We start from the raw sequence: 21,178 nt of genomic DNA, 5'->3' as shown, positions 1-21,178 counted from the left end.
AATTTTGTAAACCTCTCATTAAGAAACATGAGCAGAACAATGCTTACTTTCATATTTGTATCATAGTGTGTTGCTGTTAATTCTTCAGCTGATCTCATGCAGTCTGCCATCATTTTAGTATAAAGTGAGCCTTCTATAAGATTTTCCTCACTTCTCTTTACTTTTGTGTGATTTCAACAGTTCTATCAACTCTTCTATATAAAGATCCACTTGATCAGACTAAAGCAAATCGCCCCACCTGATCTGTGACCAGATCTGTAAATTTGTTTTGAGAACACAATAATCTTGACTACTTCAGGATCCATTTGGAACCCTGCAAAATCACTCACATCCTCAATCCAACCTTTTTTCCAGCAGGTATTGATAGTTGATTCTCTAACTTCATTTGGTTAGTCCTTAATTAACCCATCAATGTAAGGACGTTAAGTTGGGCTTCCAGCAATCATGGACGGTGGTTGAGAGGTTTGAGAATATGGATGAAACTCTTTTGGGTCTAGTAGGCCTCGAAGATTTCAATGACCCACTGGTCAGATGAGTGAGGTTTTTAATATATTTATTCTTGGGTTTTAAGCATCATTGGCTAGGCCACTATTTCCTGTCCATTTCTAAATTCTCCAGAGAAAATGTTGATGATCTGCATTCTTGAAAGGCTGCAGTCCCTCTTTTGCAGGCACACCACAGTGCTGTTACAGCATTTTGACCCAGAGGCAATAAGGGAACGGTGATGTAGTTTCAAGTCAAGATAACACGTTAAAATTTTTAAAAATTGGATGCTGGATCAAAAACAGAAATTGCTGGCAAAGCTCAGCAAGTCTGACAACATCTGTGGGAACAAACAGTTTAAATGAACAGTCACCAGATTCAAATATTAACTCTCCTTTTTTCCCCAGGAATGCTACCAGACCTGCTGAGTTTCACCAGCAATTTCTGTTTTGGTTCAAGATAATATACTTCTTGGAGCGCAACATGCAAGTGGTGGTGTCCCCATCCATCTACTGCCCTTGGTCTTCCTGATGATAGAGGTTGCAAGTTTGAAAGATGCTGGCAAAGGAGATTAATAAGTTACTCCAGTTCATCTTGTAGATGGTACAAACTGTTGCCATTGTGTATCAATGGTGAAGTGACTGAATGTTGAAGGAGGTGTTTCAGGTGCCAAAAATTGGGCTGCTATGGACTAAATAGTGTTGAACTCTAGGAGATTCAGATGCCTTCCTGATTTCTCCCTTGCAGTTGGTGGACAGGCACTTGGGAGGTGAGTTGCTTGTTACAGAATTTCTAGCCTTTAATTTGTTCTTATAGCCACAATATTTACATTGCCAGCCCTGTTCAATCTTTGATCAATTATGACAGTAGTTAGTTCAATGATTAGAATGTCTTTTAGTTGTCAAGCGGTGATGGTAGATTCTCTTTTGTTGGAAGTGGTCATTGTCTGGCACTTTTGAGGTTCAACTGTTACATTCTCCTTATCAGCGCAAGCACTGATGTTGTACTGAACACAGTGCAGTCGCAGAGTCACAGAGATGTACAGCATGGAAACAGACCCTTCAGTCCAACTCATCCACGCTGACCAGATATCCTAAATTAATCTAGTCCCTTTTGCTAGCACATGGCCCATAACCATCTAAACCCTGCTTATTCATATTCTGGATCAGTGGTGCTGGAAGAGCACAGCAATTCAGGCAGCATCCGAGGACAGGCAAAATCGACGTTTCGGGCAAAAGCCCTTCATCAGGAAGGGCTTTTGCCCGAAACGTCGATTTTGCCTGTCCTCGGATGCTGCCTGAATTGCTGTGCTCTTCCAGCACCACTGATCCAGAATCTGGTTTCCAGCATCTGCAGTCATTGTTTTTACCTGCTTATTCATATACTCTTCCAGATGCTTTTAAATGTTGAAACTTCACCACTTCCTCTGGCAGCTCATTCTGAAAACGCACAACCTACTGTGTGAAAAAATTGTCCCTTAAGTCCCTTTTAAATCTTTCCCCTCTCATCCTAAACCTATGCCCTCTAGTTCTCTACTCTCCCACCCCAGGGAAAAGACCTTGTCCATTTACCCTATCAGTGAGCATTCTCACTTCTGACTTTATGATGGAGGGAAGATCATTGATGAAGCAGCTGAAGAAGCTTGGTCCTAAGACATTAACCTGAGGAACTCCTGCGTGGATGTCCCACCCACCCTAGTGGTGCATCAGGCAAAGTATCTGCTTATGTCTTTTTCATAGCTAGATTTTCCTGGTACATGTCTGTCATCAGAGATTCTAGTTTGAGGGGCACCACTCCACATGGTAAGGAGATGTTTGCTGCCTGCCATGGGTGTATTAGAGGGATTTAGTTTGCTGGTTAGCCTGTTTCACCACATTATGAAAGAACATTCCACGGTCATCAAGTCATGAATTCGGATTTAATCTTGGAGAGTGTTTAGTTCAAAGGTAGGATTGAAACGCAATATCTCCACGTCATTATACATAGTCGTGTTTATTTCATGTGATTATGTTGCCAAAGTTCATCAGTTCTTTATTGTATAGAAGTATCAACCTAAGGGCTTGGGCAGATTAGAAGTATTTTGAAGTTATTTTTAACCAACCTGTTCAGATATGTTAATGTCACACTTCCAAGTTATATGGGATTTGAGATCACATTTTTGGCCCAGAGATAGGAACACTACCATTGCATCACAACAGCCTTAATCTTTGATAATGTTTCTGCTGGGTTATATACACAAGATTTGAAAATAAAAGTCACCAATCTAAATACAATTTTTGGTACATTGTCTTGGGTACCTACTTAACTAAACAGCAGTTGGCAAACTGGGTTGCACATTGTATCCCCTTACATTATTTCCTGGCAGGAGGAAAGCACCAAGTAATGTTAGAGCTCATTATAGTCTCACAATGTTCAACTTTTGGGCCAGAATGCTAAAAGGTTCCCCTCAAGACCATTTGAAAAGCAGCAGCCTAGAACAGTACACATGCTTTTGTAAAGTATTATTACCTAGACTTGGCAGCCCAAAATAATGAACTCTTGGCAAGATGGCTTTCCAAACTGGCTTGAAAATATAGACCCTCAGAATCCTGTGCATTGCTATGGCATGCTGTTACTCAATCCAGAACTGGAACAAAGGATAAAAATAACAGTAGAATGCTTACATTTTATATGTCCCCAATGTTCTGAATGAACACCAAGTTTCCTCCCAACATATTTCTCTTTCTCTCTTGATGGAAATGGACCTCAGTGTTCCTGTGCGGTTACAGCATATCAGGTCCAATGCTTCTCTGGAACTGAGTCCTAACCAAGGCTGCGCTTTTATAGTAGAGGAAGAGAAAATTATATGATGCTGATTTTTGTGTGAGTCCAGAACAAGGAAATAAATATGACAAAAAGGAATCATTAACATCAAGTCAGGTAGCACCCAAGGAGCAGGAGAATCGACATTTCAAACATAAGCACTTCATCAGGAAAGATGTTTGTGGGCTGGGGGGGGATGAGAGATAAATGGGAGAGGTCTGGGGGAGAAGGTTCCTGAGAATGCGATAGGCAGATGAAGTTGGGGCAGAAGGTAATCGGTCAGAGAGGAGGGTGGAGCAAATTAGATTCCCTACAGGCCCTTCGGGCCCACAAGTCCACACCTACCCTCCGAAGAGTAACCCACCCAGACCCATTTCCCTCTGACAAATGCATCTAACACTATGGGCAATTCAGCATGGCCAATTTACCTGACCTGCACATTTTTGGACTGTGGGAGAAAACCAGAGCACTCGGAGGAAACCCACACAGACACGGGGAGAATGTACAAGCTCCACACAGACAGTCAGCCGAGGCTGGTATCGAACCTGGGTTCCCTGGTGTTGTGAGGCAACAGTGCTAACCACTAAGGCACCATGCCACACCATGGAGCAGATAGATGGGAAAGATATGGACAGGTCAAGAGGGTGATGCCAAGTTGGGGGCTTGGGATTAGAATAATGTTGGGGGAGGGGAATTAAGGAAACTGGTGAAATCCACATTAATCCTGTGTGGCTGCAGGGTCCCAAGGCGGTAGATGAAGCGTTTTCCTCCAGGTGTCAGGTGGTAAGGGTTTGGCAATGGAGGGGGCCCAGGAGTTGCATGTCCTTAGATGGGGAGTTGAAGTGTTCAGCCACGGGCAGCGGAGTTGGTTAATGCGGGTGTCCCAGAGATGTTCTCTGAAACGATCCACAAGTTGGGGTTCTGTCTCCCCGATGTAGAGGAGACCACGTCGGTTGCAATGGAAACAGTAGATGACATTGGTGGAGGTACAGGTAAATTTCTGTCGGATGTGGAAGGATTGTTTGGGGCCTTGGACGGAGGTGAGGGGAGAGGTGTGGGCACAGGTTTTGCACTTCCTGTGGTGGCAGGGGTAGGTGCCGGGAGTGGGATGTGGGTTGGTGTGGGGGGGAGGGGAGTGGAGGTCGTGGATCTGACAAGGAAGCTAGGGAGGGAATGGTGTCTCCGGAATGCTGATAGGGGTGGGGAGGGAAATATGTCCCTGGTGGTGGAATCTGTTTGTATGCGGATCAGGGGGTTCTGTCCTTGCTGCGTTGGGAGGGTTGGGATTCAAGGGCAGAGGTGCGGGAAGTAGAGGAGATGTACTGGAGGGCATTATCGACCATGTGAGAGGGGAAATTGCGATCTTTGAAGAAGGAGGCCATCTGGGATTTTCTACGGTGGAATTGGTTATCCTGGAAACAGATGCAGCAGAGGCAGAGGAATTGGGAACAAGAGATGACATTTTTACAGGAGTTTGGGTGAGGGGAGGTACAGAGCTGAAAATGTGTTGCTGGAAAAGCGCAGCAGGTCAGGCAGCATCCAAGGAACAGGAGAATCGACGTTTCGGGCATAAGCCCTTCTTCAGGAATGAGGAAAGTGTGTCCAGCAGGCTAAGATAAAAGGTAGAGAGGAGGGACTTGGGGGAGGGGCGTTGGAATTGCGATAGGTGGAGGGAGGTCAAGGTGAGGGTCATAGGCTGGAGTGGGGTGGGGGCGGAGAGGTCAGGAAGGTCCTGACCTCTCCGCCCCCACCCCACTCCGGCCTATCACCCTCACCTTGACCTCCCTCCACCTATTGCAATTCCAACGCCCCTCCCCCAAGTCCCTCCTCCCTACCTTTTATCTTAGCCTGCTGGACACACTTTCCTCATTCCTGAAGAAGGGCTTATGCCCGAAACGTCGATTCTCCTGTTCCTTGGATGCTGCCTGACCTGCTGCGCTTTTCCAGCAACACATTTTCAGCTCTGATCTCCAGCATCTGCAGTCCTCACTTTCTCCTGAGAGGAGGTACAGTCCAGGTAGCTTTGGGAGTCATTGGATTTGTAGTAGATGTCCATGGTTAGTTGGTCACTGGATATGGCGTTGCTGAGGTCCAGGAAGGGGAGGGAGGTGTCCGAGATGGTCCAGGTGAATTTGAGGTCAGGGTGAAAGGTGTTAGTGAAGTTGATGAACTGTTCAAGCTCCTCGTGGGAGCACAAGGTGACGTCGATACAGTCATTGATGTAGCCAAGGGAAAAGTGGGAGTTGGCACCCGTGTAGCTGCAGAAGATGGACTGTTTCAGATACCCAGCAAAGAGGCAGGTATAGTTGGGCACATGCGGGTGCTCTTGGCTACCCCTTTGGTCTGGAGGAAGTGGGAGGATTCAAAGCTTGAACAGTTCATCAACTTCGCCCACACCTTTCACCCCGACCTCAAATTCACCTGGACTACAACTCCTCCCACCCTACCTCCTGTAAAAATGCCATCCTTTCTTACTAATTCCTCTGCCTCTGCCTCACTGTTTTCAGGATGACCAATTCCACCTTAGAAAATCCAAGATGGCCTCCTTTTAAAAAGACCGTTCCCTCTGTGACTAGCTCATCAGATCCAAGCCCCCCAACAGACCACACCCCACTCGCAGCACCTCTCCTGCCACCACAGGAAGTGCAATGCTTACACTCACACCACTCCCCTCACCTCCATCCAAGACCCCAAAGGAACCTTCCACATCCGACAGCAATTTACCTGTACCTCCACTAACATCATCTACTGTATCCATTGCCAGAACTGAAAATGTGTTGCTGGAAAAGCGCAGCAGGTCAGGCAGCATCCAGGGAACAGGAGAATCGACGTTTCGGGCATAAGCCCTTCTTCAGGGCTTATGCCCGAAACGTCGATTCTCCTGTTCCTTGGATGCTGCCTGACCTGCTGCGCTTTTCCAGCAACACATTTTCAGCTCTGATCTCCAGCATCTGCAGCCCTCACTTTCTCCTCAAAGACTGTATCCATTGCCACCCAATGTGGTCTCCTCTACATCGGGAAGACAGAGTGTCAACTTGCATATCGTTTCAAAGAACATCTCTGGGACACCTGCACCAACCAATCCCACTGCTCCACGGCTGAACACCTCAACTCCCCCTCACAATCCACAGATCATGGGCCTCCTCCATCGCCAAACCCTTATCACCCGATGCCTGGAGGAAGAATGCCTCATCTTCCACCTCAGGACCCTCCAAATATATGGGATCAATGTGGATTTCACCAGTTTCTTCATTTGCCCTCCCCTCATATTATCCAAGTCCCAAGCCTCCAACTTGACATTGCCCTCTTGACCTGTCCATCATCTTTCCCATCTATGTGCTCCACCCTCCTCTCCGACCTACCACTTTCTCCACCACCTTCATCACCTATCACATTCTCAGGTACCTTCTCCCCAACCCTCTCCCACTCCCATTTATCTCTCAGCCCCCTTAGCCCACAAACCTCATTCCTGATGAAGGGGTTTTGCCCGAAATGTTGATTCTTCTGCTCCTCAGATGATGCCTGACCTGCTGTGTCTTTCCAGCATCACACTCTCGACTCTGATCTCCAGCATCTGCAATCCTCACTTTCTGCAAAAAAGAATCATTAATAGGTGAACAAATGTTAGGAAGAATTTCACGATACAGAAGGTGATGAATATGTGCAACTCAGTGACACATGACAGTGAATACATTGATACACTTAAAGGAGGCCTGATTTATGCATCAAAGAGATATGGAGTTTGAGTGGCAAAAGGAAAAGAATGTGAGGAAAGGTTTACGTGGAGTACAAACTTTGGCAGAAACGAGTCAGATGGATAATACTCTACTGAGTGAAGGCTCAAATTACTATCAAAGGAAAAGGAAGAGCAAATAGTTTTCGAAGAATGGTTAACATGAGAAAAAGGCATTTGCAAAATGCAGCCTACTTCATGATTATTTACATTGCTGCAAGTAGGGATTTTAGATTGATTCTACATCAAACTGAGACCCCACAAGTTTCAAACAGGAACAGATTGCACCTTTAGGAAGACAGCAGCAAGCTAAACATGGGACAGAATCTTTGTAAGCCAAAGGAAAATCAATGACTTCCCATCCTCTTTCAGTCTGCTTGCACACAGTTATTTATTTCATTACTATTTTATTATTGATTTATTTTGGGGTCTCGCTGATATGTGCTGACAGAATTTGAAATCATATTGTCTAATGTTTACTATTAAAAATAGTAAATGTGTTATGGGTTATGGATGTTGCTAATTCATTGTCTATCCCTAAGTGGCCTTGAGATAGTTCTGTTTAGCTACAATCTTGAACCACTGTTGTCAATGTTGACATAGCTACACCCAGAGCACTGTTCGAAGGGAGTTCCAAGATTTTGATTCAGCAATAATGGAGTGAACTGAAATATAGTTGCAAATCGGGATGCTATATAACTTAGTGTGGAACTTAATAGTGATAGTGTTCTCATGCACCTGCTGTCTTTGTTGTTCAGTGCGGTAGAAGTTTCAGATTTCGAATGTGCTATCAAAGGATCTTTGGCAAGGTGCTTTCCTGTGCATAGTATATATACTGCTGCCACTGTGTGCTGGCAGTATAAAGAATGATTGACTAAACTGGTGGCTGATATGTGGATCAAGCAGGCTGCTTTGAACTAGACTATGTTATGTTTCTTAATATTAGGCTTGACTTGCTGTCACTGGTGAACAACTGCACAATGTGACTTTGAACACTTTCCACGTATTAGTTCTAATTCATGTCTTTTATCTTCACAGGTCTTCCATGGCTGACATAGAAGGCTATCAATGGGGTTGTCAGAGGAGGGTGTACATACTGAGGGAATGTCATTTCATGGCACATGCACTCTCCATTAACACTACATAAACAGGTTATGTTGGAACTCCAATAAAGATATCTAAACCCTGAACAACCTTCAAAGATTACTTGTATGAACACTTGGGCTATAATGTGGGAAAGCGGACATGTGGAGGTAGGAGTGTATGTTTTGATGGTACAGCCTCAATGGACCAAAAGGCCTCTTCAATACCATGTCTTCTATTTTGTCTAAAGGTGGAGTACACATCTTATGTAGGCAAGACCAACTGCTGGATATATTTGGAAGTCCCCATTATTTGGTGCAGGACCTATCAAACTTGGCTCAGTTGGATGCACATGCTGAGCCTTGGCAGATGAGACAGAGTCATCCATAAAGAGGACAATGTAGAGCACCAACTAATATATGTTTTCTTCTATTTGCATTTACAGGGGTGGAGTACACCATTGGAGATAGATTGACATGTTCATCATAATTGCAACTGCCATGATCTGTCTTGTATTTGTGTTCATACCCATCTCCATAGAGAAATTTACAACTGCATGGAAAATCAAACATAGTAGGCAACAGAGTGTATTCTGCCCCTGACCAATGGCTTGCATATTCAGGCTTCCACTTAAGATGAAGGAAAGCCTCATTTTTGCTCTTCTGTATCACAATGAGGTACAGCAAAGAACTCTCTTGCTCTTGGCTGGCAGCAAATTACATGTGGGTATGTGGAAGGACGTCTTTTCTCAACATTCCTCCTCACTCTAGGCTGCAGAACAAACATTACCTTCCTCTTGCTGCAGCTCCAGTACTCTATATTGTAGTATTATGCAAGACAGAGCAGACCATTAACATTCAAGAAATATTTGCACGTGCATATGCACCAAAATATCAGACATTTTCAAACTTGCATCTTAAGCAGATCAATGCCTTTCTCAATTAATGATCTTGTGCTCTCATGGCTCCAGTTATAACTTCCTTCTGCAGGCTTTGTGGGGCCCTCATGTCCACATCCACACATTATATGCCTTGTTGCCAAGGAGACACCCAGTGACTCTGATTGGAATTGTGAAGCAGTCATTGACTCATAAATAGGGATAGTGCAGATTGAGGCCATTCAGCCCATTGAGATTGCTCTTAAGAGCAACCCATCCGTATTTACCTTGGCTAATCCATCTAACCTGGACATCCCTGGAATGTGGGAGGAAACCAAGTACGTGCCAGATACCCACACAGTTAGTGAGAACGTGCAAACTCCACACAGTTAGCCAAAGTTAGAATTGAACTGGGGTTCCTGTTGCTGTGAGGCAGCACTGCTAGCCACTGTGCCACCAATGCCATGTCTGAAGGATGTAACAGACTATTACAAATATTCAGAGTACATGAAAAACTTCCAATGTTGGAATTATAGAAAATTAATGTGTCCAGCATTTTCTGGTTTCATTTCATATTACCAGTATCAGCACTATTACTTTTCCACCGACTTATGTCCTTGCTCTTGGAGCACAACCTCCACCAAAATGTTTCTTGCTGAAGGTAGAGGTCAATCAAACTAAGCTTGGATTGGGAACCTGCTACTTAAAAGAGAAGATTGGCATAGAGTTAAATATCAATTTTTGCCTCTCCACCACTGGGCTCAGTAAAATCTTTTTCAGTCAAAACTGCAGACACAGCTCATAAATATAGAGAAATAAAAAGTGTTCCATCTCAATAAAGAGTCAAGATTTACTAAAACCAGATAAAAACAGTCAGCCTCAGAGGATTTCATTTTCATTTCAGTACTTGAACAACTGCACTGGGACAAAGCAAATCATATATCCAAGTTTTATTTCCATTTCAATTAATGATCTATATTATGATTTTATTGCACAAGCTGTGAAGTGGAAAATTACTACAAAGGAGAAAATGACCCTCAAGGAAGGGGTAAGAGACTGATATCTGGAGAAAGAGAAGTTCTGTTATCAGCATAGGATGAAGGAAAAACACGTCAGGAAAGATAACTGAGGCAGAAGGAGAAAGTGGTGAGGAGAGAAATAAAAGGATGTTTAACAAAAGTAATTAGTGGAGAAAAAGGAAAATAGTGTACTAAGGGCCAGAGAAAATTTAATGGCAAATATATATATTAAAAAATATATATATAAAACAAATATAGTAAACTTTGTGTTATTCCAACAATCGCTGTCAACCAGAATTCTTTTGTAAACAGGATTCCTTATTAAAAGTCGACCAATTTCATTATTCAAGTAATGCAATCATAACTTTAAACTGCACATCTGCAAAAATTGTCCTTAGGTTTTTGGTTAAATTTTTGGATCAGTTTTAGTTGTGTCAGAACACAGATGTGCCACTGGTAGTAACTGTCAGTGAAACTGTCAGCCTGATTATTTTCCCCCCCTAGTCTTTCGATCATGGTTATCAGTTGTGGTGTTAGCTTGGTCTTCAGTTGTGGTAGTTTGCTGCTGAGCTGGGCTACCTGACTGCCCACCTGCCTCCTCTCCCCTCAATTTCTCAAAAGTAAAGCCACAGCATCTCTTGTGCAGGAGGAATATAATTCCCCATTAACTGTAATTTTGATTAAACCTACTCCTGCAGAAAGCTGAAAAACAAAGATTAAATACAACGACAAAAATTTGTTTCGCATATTTACAGCCATGGATGTACTTGTGCTCTTATCCATTTTGCTTGGAAGAATAAAAAGACAATTTACTACCTAAATGGAGGGAATCTTCACAATGCTTAGGTACAGAAGAGTCTGGGTGTCCTTGTCTGTGAGGTACTAAAACTAGTATGCAGAAACAACAGGTAATAAGGAGGGAAAATGGAATGTTGGCATTTATTCTGAAGAAATGGAGTATAAAAGTAGAGAGGTGTTGTTGCAACTGTACAAGGGATTGGTGAGTCCACATCTGGAATATTGCATATATTTTTGGTCCCCTTACTTGGGGAAGGATAGAATTACACTGGACGTTGTTCAGAGAATGTTCAATAGATTAATTCCAGAGGTGATATGCTTGTCTTATACGGAGAGCTTGAGTAATTTAGGTTGTACATGCTACAGTTTAGAAGGGTGATAGAAGGCCTAAAAATTGAGGTATGTAAGATGCTAAATGGGATTGACAAAGTAATGCAGAGTGGATGTTTCACCTTATGGAGAAATCTAGGACAAGACATTATAGCTTTAGATTAAGGGGAAGCTGGTATAAAAGAAAGGGTCATGTATCGCTGGAATTCACAATGGTAGAGTTATATTCATATGTTCATGTCTCACGAATGGAGAAGAACACTATAATGTGCTAACAACACTCAGAAGTAAAATAATTTTTCTTCAGAATTTCAAGGTTGAACTTCTAGGTTAAAGTCACCAAACAAAGTAAAGTAAGACCCAAAGCCATAGGAATGGAAGTAAGTTATATTGAATAGCCTTTTAATGCAGGAACTCTAAGAGTCTGTTCATTATTGCTAAACTTTGACTATCAAACATACATCACAGAATGATTCCAGACTGCAGAATGTAAACATTCTCAGTGGTTTGACTGGTTTTCTCCTATAGTATATTGTTTGAATTTGACATCAATCATACTTTATAGGGAAAATTGCTATTGATTGGCATTTTGCTGTATTTTGTACCCAAGTACTAAAATGTATTACAAAAATGAACTGTCCTTATTTAATTTCTTAAAAAGAAGTCACCTGCTGGTTTGTATTTCACAAGAGCTGTTCCCTGGTCAGTTTTTAATTGAAAACATCATGTTGAAATGAATAGGGCTATCGTCACTTCTGTCACTTTTATGTTAACCATTTTAACACTTGCCACCAATTAAAACCATTCTTATGTTTGATTGACATGAGCTAAAGTCTACACACAAAATAATAGTTTAAAGGAACAACAGTTTTCCTCACATGTTGAACCATGGTTCAGTGTTCAGAACCATCTACAAATCAAAGAACCAGTGTGAATTCTTACAGAGAGATCGGACCTTTTGAAATTGTTTTGAAGATAAAATCAGACCAATCAACTTTGTTGTTAGGTTTCTGTGTTTGAAAACTGTATAACAAAACACAAAAAAGAACCTACTTAGAATAGGAATATAAAAGAAACAATTTTCTGCAACTTCCTTTGTAAATAATAAAATCTAGTCATCTAGTATTATACAGAGAATTTTTTGGTTCCTTTCACTGAGGACTATTACATTAACTACTTGCTCCTTCTCTTCACTTCTTATAATTATTAATGTTTAGTTCATTGATTTTCATACAGTCATATACTTGGCATTACCATCATATTATTATAAATGGGTTTCAGGATTACAGCCCTGTCAATTTCAACATTATGTTTTCAACTAACAACTGACAACAGACAGCTTCTGTGAAATGTAAACCAGCAGGTGAATTTATTACTTTATTGGTCAGAATATTGAGTACAGGAGTTGGGAGGTCATGTTGTGGCTGCATAGGACCTTTGGTTGGACCACTGTTGGAATATTGCGTGCAATTCTGGTCTCCTTCCTATCGGAAAGACATTATGAAACTTGAAGGAGTTCAGAAAAGATTTACAAGGATGTTGCCAGGGTTGGAGGATTTGAACTATAGGGAGAGGCTGAACAGGCTGGGGCTGTTTTCCCTGGAGCGTCGGAGGCTGAGGGGTGATCTTATCAAGGTTTACAAAATAATGAGGGGCATGGACAGGATAAATAGACAAAGTCTTTTCCCTGGGGTCGGGGAGTCCAGAACTAGAGGGCATAGGTTTAGGGTGAGAGGGGAACGATATAAAAGAGACCTAAGGGGCAACCTTTCACACAGAGGGTGGTATGTGTATGGAATGAGATACCAGAGGATGTGGTGGAAGCTGGTACAATTGTAACATTTAAAAGACATTTGGATGGGTATATGAATAGGAAGGGTTTGGAGGGATAGGGGCAGGTGCTGGCAGGTGGAACTAGATTGGGTTTCGATATCTGGTCGGCATGGACGGGTTGGACCGAAGGGTCTGTTTCCATGCTGTACATATCTATGACTCTATGATAGTTCATTTTTATAATACATTTTAGTATTTGGATACAAAATACAGCATAATGCCAACCCAGTAGCAATATTCCCTATAAAGTATGATTGATGCCAAATGTTAATTATTACTGCATATATCAGCAATACATCATATTTGTTAATTACATTAGTTACTGATAATTATGCACCTCCACTTAAAATTTATGACATTAGAAGATTGTCCCGATTTTGCTGCAGTAGAGAAGGGTGATCAACATAATAGTCTTATCTTGTTGACTTCTAGAAGTCCCTGTTGTCAAATATGTTGTTGCAGCTTGAAAAAGTCAGCACTGACACAGTTGACTTGCTGCTGGATTTCTTCATTGATAGCTCCTTGCGTATGTTTGCTGCTAAAATGTGGGAAGAGCTGTGTGTATTCCAGAGCCAATCTCTCTATGCATGTGGTACAGGGTATGCTTAACTGATGTTGGGAAGATTGCTGGAGGACCTTTTGTCTTGGCCAAACATCATATATAAAATGTTGAAAAAGTCAAGCATCATTTTCATGTCCTGTTGGGAGTGGGCCACCACGTATCAATCATCCACTCACTGAAGATTGTGCATGTCCGTGGTGATAGGATTTGTTTTTGTCCTGAACCAAGGTTGAATAGCTTCCTATCCAGATGATGTTAGATGATGACACTGGGTAGTAGGTCATGTTGGAAGAGGTGGATGATGATGCTCAGGTAGATATGAACAAGGTGGGAGTGATCACACAACCTTCTTTCACCCCATTCTGGGTATAAAAGGTGTCTGTTTCAGATCCTTCCTTCAGGGTGATAGTGATCATATTGTCAAGCAGAAGTCTCAGGATAGTGGCAGACTTCAACAATGGGCAACCAAAGCATTGGAAGTTAATCGATATGGCTTCATGATTTTGAGAATCAAAGACCTTAGCTGATGAACATGAAGAACAATTCGAGACTTTGCTTCAGACATTTTTCTTGGATCTGCCTGGACCCAAAGTTTTAGAAGCTACACTGGGTTACCAGGAGTAATTCTTCAGAAATAGGAGAAAGTTTATGCAGGATCTAATTTGCAATGGACAGGAAAGATATCCCTCTTTATCTTCCACAATCAGTCAAATTCTTGAGATCTTATACCAGTGATACCTATGTCCTGGGGATCAAATAGCAGGACTGCTGGATCAATGTTACTGTGATGATTCTGTGACTTTAGAAGGTGTATTTTGTCCTTTTTTTTAACGAAGAAAAATTGAGAGAGAGGATTGAGCAATCTATGCAGAGCTATTGGAGTAAGTAGTTTGTGATGTCTTGGGTTTTTCAAAAGTAGGAACAATTGAAGCAGCCTAAATGGGTGGGGCCAGCTCCCACAGAACTGGGATTTTTTTTTCAGCAACAGTTGTTGCTGGGGTCTCAGCAGGGTTTGGAAACTGCAGTCTTTTTTTTCCCTGCTACACTCTCAGAGTTTTCTCTTGATATTTTTCCTTCTGCTGCTGGAGTTGCATGTGAGACAATCTGTTTTCTGAATTTGCCTTTGTCAAGGGTGTGTTTATGGGATGTTTACTGTATTGGAACAGTTATTGTTTAGTAGCAAAATAATCTACTATTCTGTTAGCTTTCCAATAGGGTTAAAGCTAAGTCAACTCTTTTCTTTATTTTTTTCTTCTGTTTATTTTGACTATAGTGTACGAATAAAGCTTGTTTTGCTTCAAATCTGGTAGATTGACCAATCGAATTGCATCTGGAACATAACACCTGATCGAATCTTGAGAAAATTTGTAGCTAAGGTTGAGGTTCTGGATGTAGGTTTGCTCGCTGAGCTGGAAAGTTCATTTCCAGACGTTTCATTACCCTACTAGGTAACATCTTCAGTGGGCCTCAGGTGAAGCACTGCTTATAAGTCCTGCTTTCTATTTATATATTTGGGTTTCTTTGGGTTGGTGATGTCATTTCCTGTGGTGAAGTCACTTCTTGTTCTTTTTCTCAGGGGGTGCTAGATGGGGTCTAACCCGATGTGTTCAGTTGGAATGCCATGCTTCTAGGATGCAACAAGCAAAACTAATGTCATTTACAAAATACTGTTCAGGGACTGTAACAAACACTACATTGGACAAACAGGCAGAAAATTTGTCACCAGGATACATGAACACCAATTAGCCACAAAAAACATGACCCTCTCTCACTAGTATCCTCACATACGGATGAGGAAAGACACCACTTAGACTGGGACAACATATCCATCCTCGGACAAGCCAAACAAAGACACGCACGAGAATTCCTAGAAGCATGGCATTCCAACCGGAACACATCGAGTTTGACTCCATCTACCACCTCTGAGAAAAAGAACAGGAAGTGACTTTACCACAGAAAATGACATCACCACAGGAAATAACATCACCAACCCAAAGAAACCTAAACATATAAATAGAAAGCGGAACTTATCAGCAGTGCTTCGCATGAGGCCCACTGAAGATGTTACCTAGTAGGTGAAGAAACATCTGGAAATGAACCTTCCAGTTCAGTGAGCAAACCTACATCCACAACACATTATGCTTACCCCTGAAATAAGAAAAAGTTAGGGTCTAGACTATCTTCTAAATATATTTTGAGGGAGTTTGGTCTGGTCCAAAACACTACCATCCTTCATGAAACTGCATTTATCCCAATTAAGGCCCTGTTCCTGATTAACCAACTACTTTAGATGATTCTTATCTTTCAGCTCTGTACTGGCCTATGCACAAAGTCTAGCAAGTGGGAAAAATATACTGATACACTCAAGCTCATCCTAAAACACAGAGGCATTGACACCATTTACTTGGAGGAGCATCCTGGCATTCTGATCCATCTCTGATCCATCAAATCCTAAACCTGTCTGTGGCTCAGTGACTGGACTGTGGGATGGAATAGTGGCTGCAGAGGAAGGAAACGTAAACAAAGTTATAGCATTGAATTCCATTTCTGCACACAGCAACATGCCCCTATTGCAGAGAAACTTGTGGATCCAAAGTTGTGTTCCTTAGTTATTTGACGACACACATCACCTAACAGATGTCATCTTCAATTCTAAAAGATTGCAACTGACACTTAAAAATGACCCTAATATTTACAGAATAATATATGACCAAGTTTGTAATATTAAACTGCGTGCCAACATTCCCACATGTCAGTGTTAATGATAAATTTATATAATTTATAGGTACATTTCTGTGTATGGACATGGAAAATAAAATAAGGAACATTTGTTAACCACAGGGTATTTGAACAAAAACACATAAAGCTATACTTGATGAATTCTATGTTAATTGATTCGATGTATTTTTTAAAAATATATTAAAATTGCTTAATGCATTTCAGGGCTAACATTTGCCATGGATGAATGAATTACACCAGCATCAATCAAATGGATCTTGCTAAGAGATTAAGTGTAGGAACAGGAATAAATAAGCTTTCTCATCATACTTGCATGAATAACAGGATGATTAGGTATAGTCAGTTTAGGATGAAACGGATAGGAGGCACATAAATACAAGCGAACTGTTTCTGACAGTTGGTGAGTCTAGAAGGAGAGCCAATCCCATGTGATAATATGTAAGAAAATAAGAAGAGGGCAGGAGAAATAGCTTTACCCACAGTTGTGAGTTGTGCAATTCACTGTTGAAGGCAGAAACAATGTCAACATGCAAAATTAAATTGAATAGCGGGATGATGGAAAATAAAGATTTAGAAGGGCTTGGGAACTGGGTGAATAAATACAATAACTATTTTCTGATCTGGATTGTATGGCCACAGTTTGAAAATCTGCCATCTATGGTCTAAGGCGGGGCGTGATGTACACTGTTGGAAATGCTGTGAACTCCTCATGCACTTAGGAGATTCATTGATTCATTGATTTGAGCTGGGACTGTTGCCCAGTCCAATCGCGCCAAATTTTGCTGTAATTCAGGAAACGGCTAGAATTAATTCGAAGAGAATGTCCTTATGCCATTTGTCTCTACCAGTCGCCGACAGTTTCGCAAAGCTGCAAAAGTCAGCCGTGCACCATCATAAAGTGCAAATCCCAGCCAATGCTAAAATCCTATTGCAATCACGATCAAAGGTGAAAAGATTTTTTTTCAGTGCAGCTCTGAATTAGCTGTTCTCTTTGCCAAACACTGTCAGGTAAAATGCGAAATCATGCGTCATAGTATATTTGTGTGCTTCTCGAGGTGGGTCGTGCTAACTCATCGTCATCAAGGGAAACTGACTTCCTCTTTACGGTTGATATCGGGATTGTGCTATGGCAACTTCTCTTATTTCCACTGCAATTACATTACTGATGCTGCTGCGAGGAGTCTGAGGGCGGTAGGGGGCGCCCACACCCGCCGATGGAAATCAACGGCAGCGACAGTGAACTGGAAAGTGAGAAGAGGATATGGTTTCGCTGACTGATCGCCGTCACTCAGCCGGAATTCAACAGACAGTCGACTTGGGTTAGGAAAGAACTGCAAAAAGAGCCCTATCAAAGAGAGACGAAGAGTCCCCACGCCCTACAATAAAAGAGCAGTCGCAGATGCAAGGTCATGTCGTAGCCAGTATTCTCCATTCTCCCAGCTAGTCAGCTTCGCAGCCGCAGTTTCACTGAGCTCTCGGCAACAGCCTGACACAGAAGCCAACAGGAACAACATGCTGCTGCCGTCTCGACCTGACCGCGAAGACGCAAGGAGCTCCAACATTGCCTGGGCATTGATTTGACTGTGAGTTAAATTTACTCTTTCAGATCGGTTTTTAAACTTTACGTGTTGCTACCGAAACTTGAGATTCGAATTCTCCCTGAAAAATTTAGTTTTCATTGTACGTTTAAGCTTTGCATCCAAGGAGCACAGTAAAAACGCTTACAAAATACACAGGCATGCTTTGTTCTACGTGTTTTGATGCAGTTTCCTGACATTGGTTCCATTTTAACATGTTTCTTTAAAAGTGAACTTATTACACAGAGCTGCTGAACAGAGTTGCAGGAAATATAAATTAACTAGATATTTAGTTCATGTCTTGCAAAACTGTTACAGCAGCTCGTTGTGTTTGACTAAACTGTATTGACTCTGTTGGTGGCCTGAACAGTGGAGCAAGAAAAATTGATGAGTTTTAAGGAAGAGGATTTTGTCACCAAATGGAATCTAATTTTATTAGAAATGAATCACACAAATACTGTATCTAGATGGATGAAATGAATGAAAATCTTTGCCTGTCGGTAGCAGTTATGACATTCGAAGGACAATAGCCGTCTTACAATAGACACTGGTAATGCCATCCACTAGTTTCAGATCTAAAGGCAGAGTGCATTCGAGGAAGATCCTTTCAATAGTATCACGCCAGGATAATATGCAAAGTATATTAAGCCAATCAATTCAAATTCTTCTGCTAACAGCAATGTGAAAATACATGTAGAATCGGCAATTATTAAAAGCGTGGATGTTTGCTTTTAACTGTTCCCATGTACTCCTGACCTCTGCTGTAGATGGGTGTAAGATGTCCTGAAGTAGTGTCACATTTTCTGCTATTGATTTCTTTATTGGGTTCCAAGCAGTTCTTCCATGGAGTGAATGACTTTGAGGAATGATGACATTTCCAGCTTGTTGGGTATGCTGACGGGTTGGATTTCTTTCACAGGACAACGCTTCATTACCTATCATGGTCTCACAGCTCGCCTCATCCTCTCGATATTTAGCCGGGCATTGAAGTTGCCAGGATCTAATTTAAATCCAAACGCAGTTTTTTTAATATATGATGGGCATTATAGTTCACAATTCGCTTCTGCCTTTCAAGCATTTCGTAGAAGTGCCGGAGAGGCCCTTCGGCCCATTAGCCTCTCACGCCGAAAGTATACACCTCATAGACTCGTCCACTGTATCGTGGTCATAACTTCAAACGCATTTAGGAGAAAACTATAATGGTCCAGGTTACTATAAAGCTCAGGGTTACAGCAGCATGACATCAGAATGAAGTCCAAGGTCCATGAAGACAGCAGTAGGCTATTCAGCGTTTGGAATCTGCCCTGCCATTAAATTGTGAACGATCGGAATAAGAACCGAAAGAACTGTGGAAGCTGAAAATCAAAAACAAAAAAAAACCCCATAAATTGCTGGAAAAGCTCAGAAGGTCTGGCAGCATGAATGGAGAGAAATCACTTAATTTTTTGGGTCGACCTTTCACCTTGCCGGACCTGCTGAGTTTTTCCCAACCATAACCCTTGTCCCTCTTGCCTGTCAATTCATGGTGGGTCTAAAGTTAGCTATCGAGCCTTGAAGTCCTTGAATTTACATGCGATAGATATGTAAACATTGTGATAAAATAATTCCAGCAGCTAAAGCTAAAAAAGGCAGAGAAGCAAAGCTTACTATCGTGTTTGTACAACTGTAGCAGTGTCCGACGGAGAGTACAGAAGTCTCTCAGTGATATTTCCTAGCAAAATTGGTGTAAAGCTGACACGTTATTTCCAATAATCATATTCTAGTATTGATTAACTAATAATTGCGTGAAATATGATGGTTAATCCTGTTTCTTTCCATTGCTGATAGTAAGAGGAAGCAAAGTCTCCTTGAATAAAAGGAATTGACTTGTGAAAATATCAAGTTATTTACGGAAGGGATCAGGAATAATAAATCTGACACCGGGAAATTACTATGCATAGTAAAAGTGGTCTTTGAGAAAAGATAATCAAACAATAAAATTAGCTATCAGCATAATAAGTATCAGACGTCAGGTTATGCAAATACAGATACTCTTTTGAGATTTTGTGAAGAATGAGTCATGTTTAGTCGCTGAATTTGTTGTAAATTTCTTCACATACACAAAAGAGATGCCACTGCCTGTCAAGAGAAATTATTGAAATATAGTGTCTTGCAAGGATGTGGTACTCAATGTTGCCGTGAGTGACTTATAAATATTCAACAGTTCTACGTTCATTGCCTTCTGAGGCTGAGTTATAAAATTACATGACCCTCTGAGAGGAAAAAAAATCTCTCCATCTCTGTCATATAAGGAAGTCACCTAATCTTTAAATACAGGACCTTAGTTCTGGACTTATTCACAAGAGGAAACTTTCCTTTCATGCCCACTTTGTCAAGACTGTTCAGGATCTTAAATGTTTTAAACAAAAACAGAAAATGCTGGAGAAGCTTAGCAGATCTGGTAGCATGTGTGAAGAGAGAAGCAAAGTTAATGTTTCTATCCCAAAATAACTTCAGAACTGAATTTTGAAGAAAACTCTGAAGACGTCCTGAAGAAGAACTTCATAACTGAGCTCTGAAGAGGAGTCATATTGGACGTGAAATATTAACTCTGTTTCTCTCTTCACAGTTGTTGATGAATGTTTCCAGCACTTTTTGTTTTTCTTTCCAACAACTGCACTATTTTGCTGTTACTTGAGTTCTAATGTACTTCAATCAAGTCACCAAACTCCAATGGATAAAAAGATCAGTCTGTTCAACTTTTCCTCATGAGACAGCTCACTCATTCCAGGTATCAATCTAGTAACCTTGTCTAAATTATCTCCAATAAATTTCAATCCTTCCTTACACAAGTATATCAAAACTCCACAGTTCTTGAGGTGTGGTTGCCTCACTGCCATGTATAACAGAAGCAAAACTGCCTAACATCCATATATTTATGTTCAATGACTATCATGGGCGGCACAGTGGTTACCACTGCTATCTCACAGCGCCAGCAGACCTGGGTTCAATTCCCGCCTCAGGCAACTGACTGTGTGGGTTTGCACATTCTCCCCGTGTCTGGGTGGATTTCCCCCCACAGTCCAAAAATGTGCAGGTTAGGTGAATTAGCCATGCTGAATTGCCCATAGTGTTAGGTGAAGGGGTAAATGTAGGGGAATGGATCTGGGTAGGTTGCACTTCGGCGGGTCAGTGTGGACTTGTTGGGCCGAAGGGCCTGTTTCCACACTGTAAGTAATGTAATCTAATCATAGAAAAGAATCACATTTCATTAGCCTTCTTAAATAACTTTATTCACTGTCCCAAAACACAAAAGCACCCAGATCTCTGTGCACCTCAGAATTGTTCAGCCATTCATCCATT

The 21,178-nt window shown here is 41.6% G+C and overlaps 1 protein-coding gene across 4 annotated transcripts in view; it reads left to right on the top strand.

Moving 5' to 3' along the window:
• The first annotated feature begins 17,110 nt into the window (after positions 1-17,110).
• LOC122561056 (beta-1,3-galactosyl-O-glycosyl-glycoprotein beta-1,6-N-acetylglucosaminyltransferase-like) overlaps positions 17,111-21,178 on the top strand; it is a 123,506-nt gene continuing 119,438 nt past the window's right edge. For all 4 annotated transcript variants that reach the window (XM_043712431.2, XM_043712405.2, XM_043712424.2 and 1 more), the window contains exon 1: positions 17,111-17,842. The gene's annotated coding sequence lies outside the window, so the exon portion shown is untranslated. The remainder of the gene's footprint in view (positions 17,843-21,178) is intronic.

This window comes from Chiloscyllium plagiosum, unplaced genomic scaffold (genome assembly GCF_037043375.1).
Source record: "Chiloscyllium plagiosum isolate Xiang-an unplaced genomic scaffold, Cpla_swu_hap1 HiC_scaffold_2, whole genome shotgun sequence".
Taxonomy (NCBI): domain Eukaryota; kingdom Metazoa; phylum Chordata; class Chondrichthyes; order Orectolobiformes; family Hemiscylliidae; genus Chiloscyllium; species Chiloscyllium plagiosum.
The sequence above is the reverse complement of the archived record's forward strand: the minus strand, read 5'-3'. Positions and strand labels throughout refer to the sequence as shown.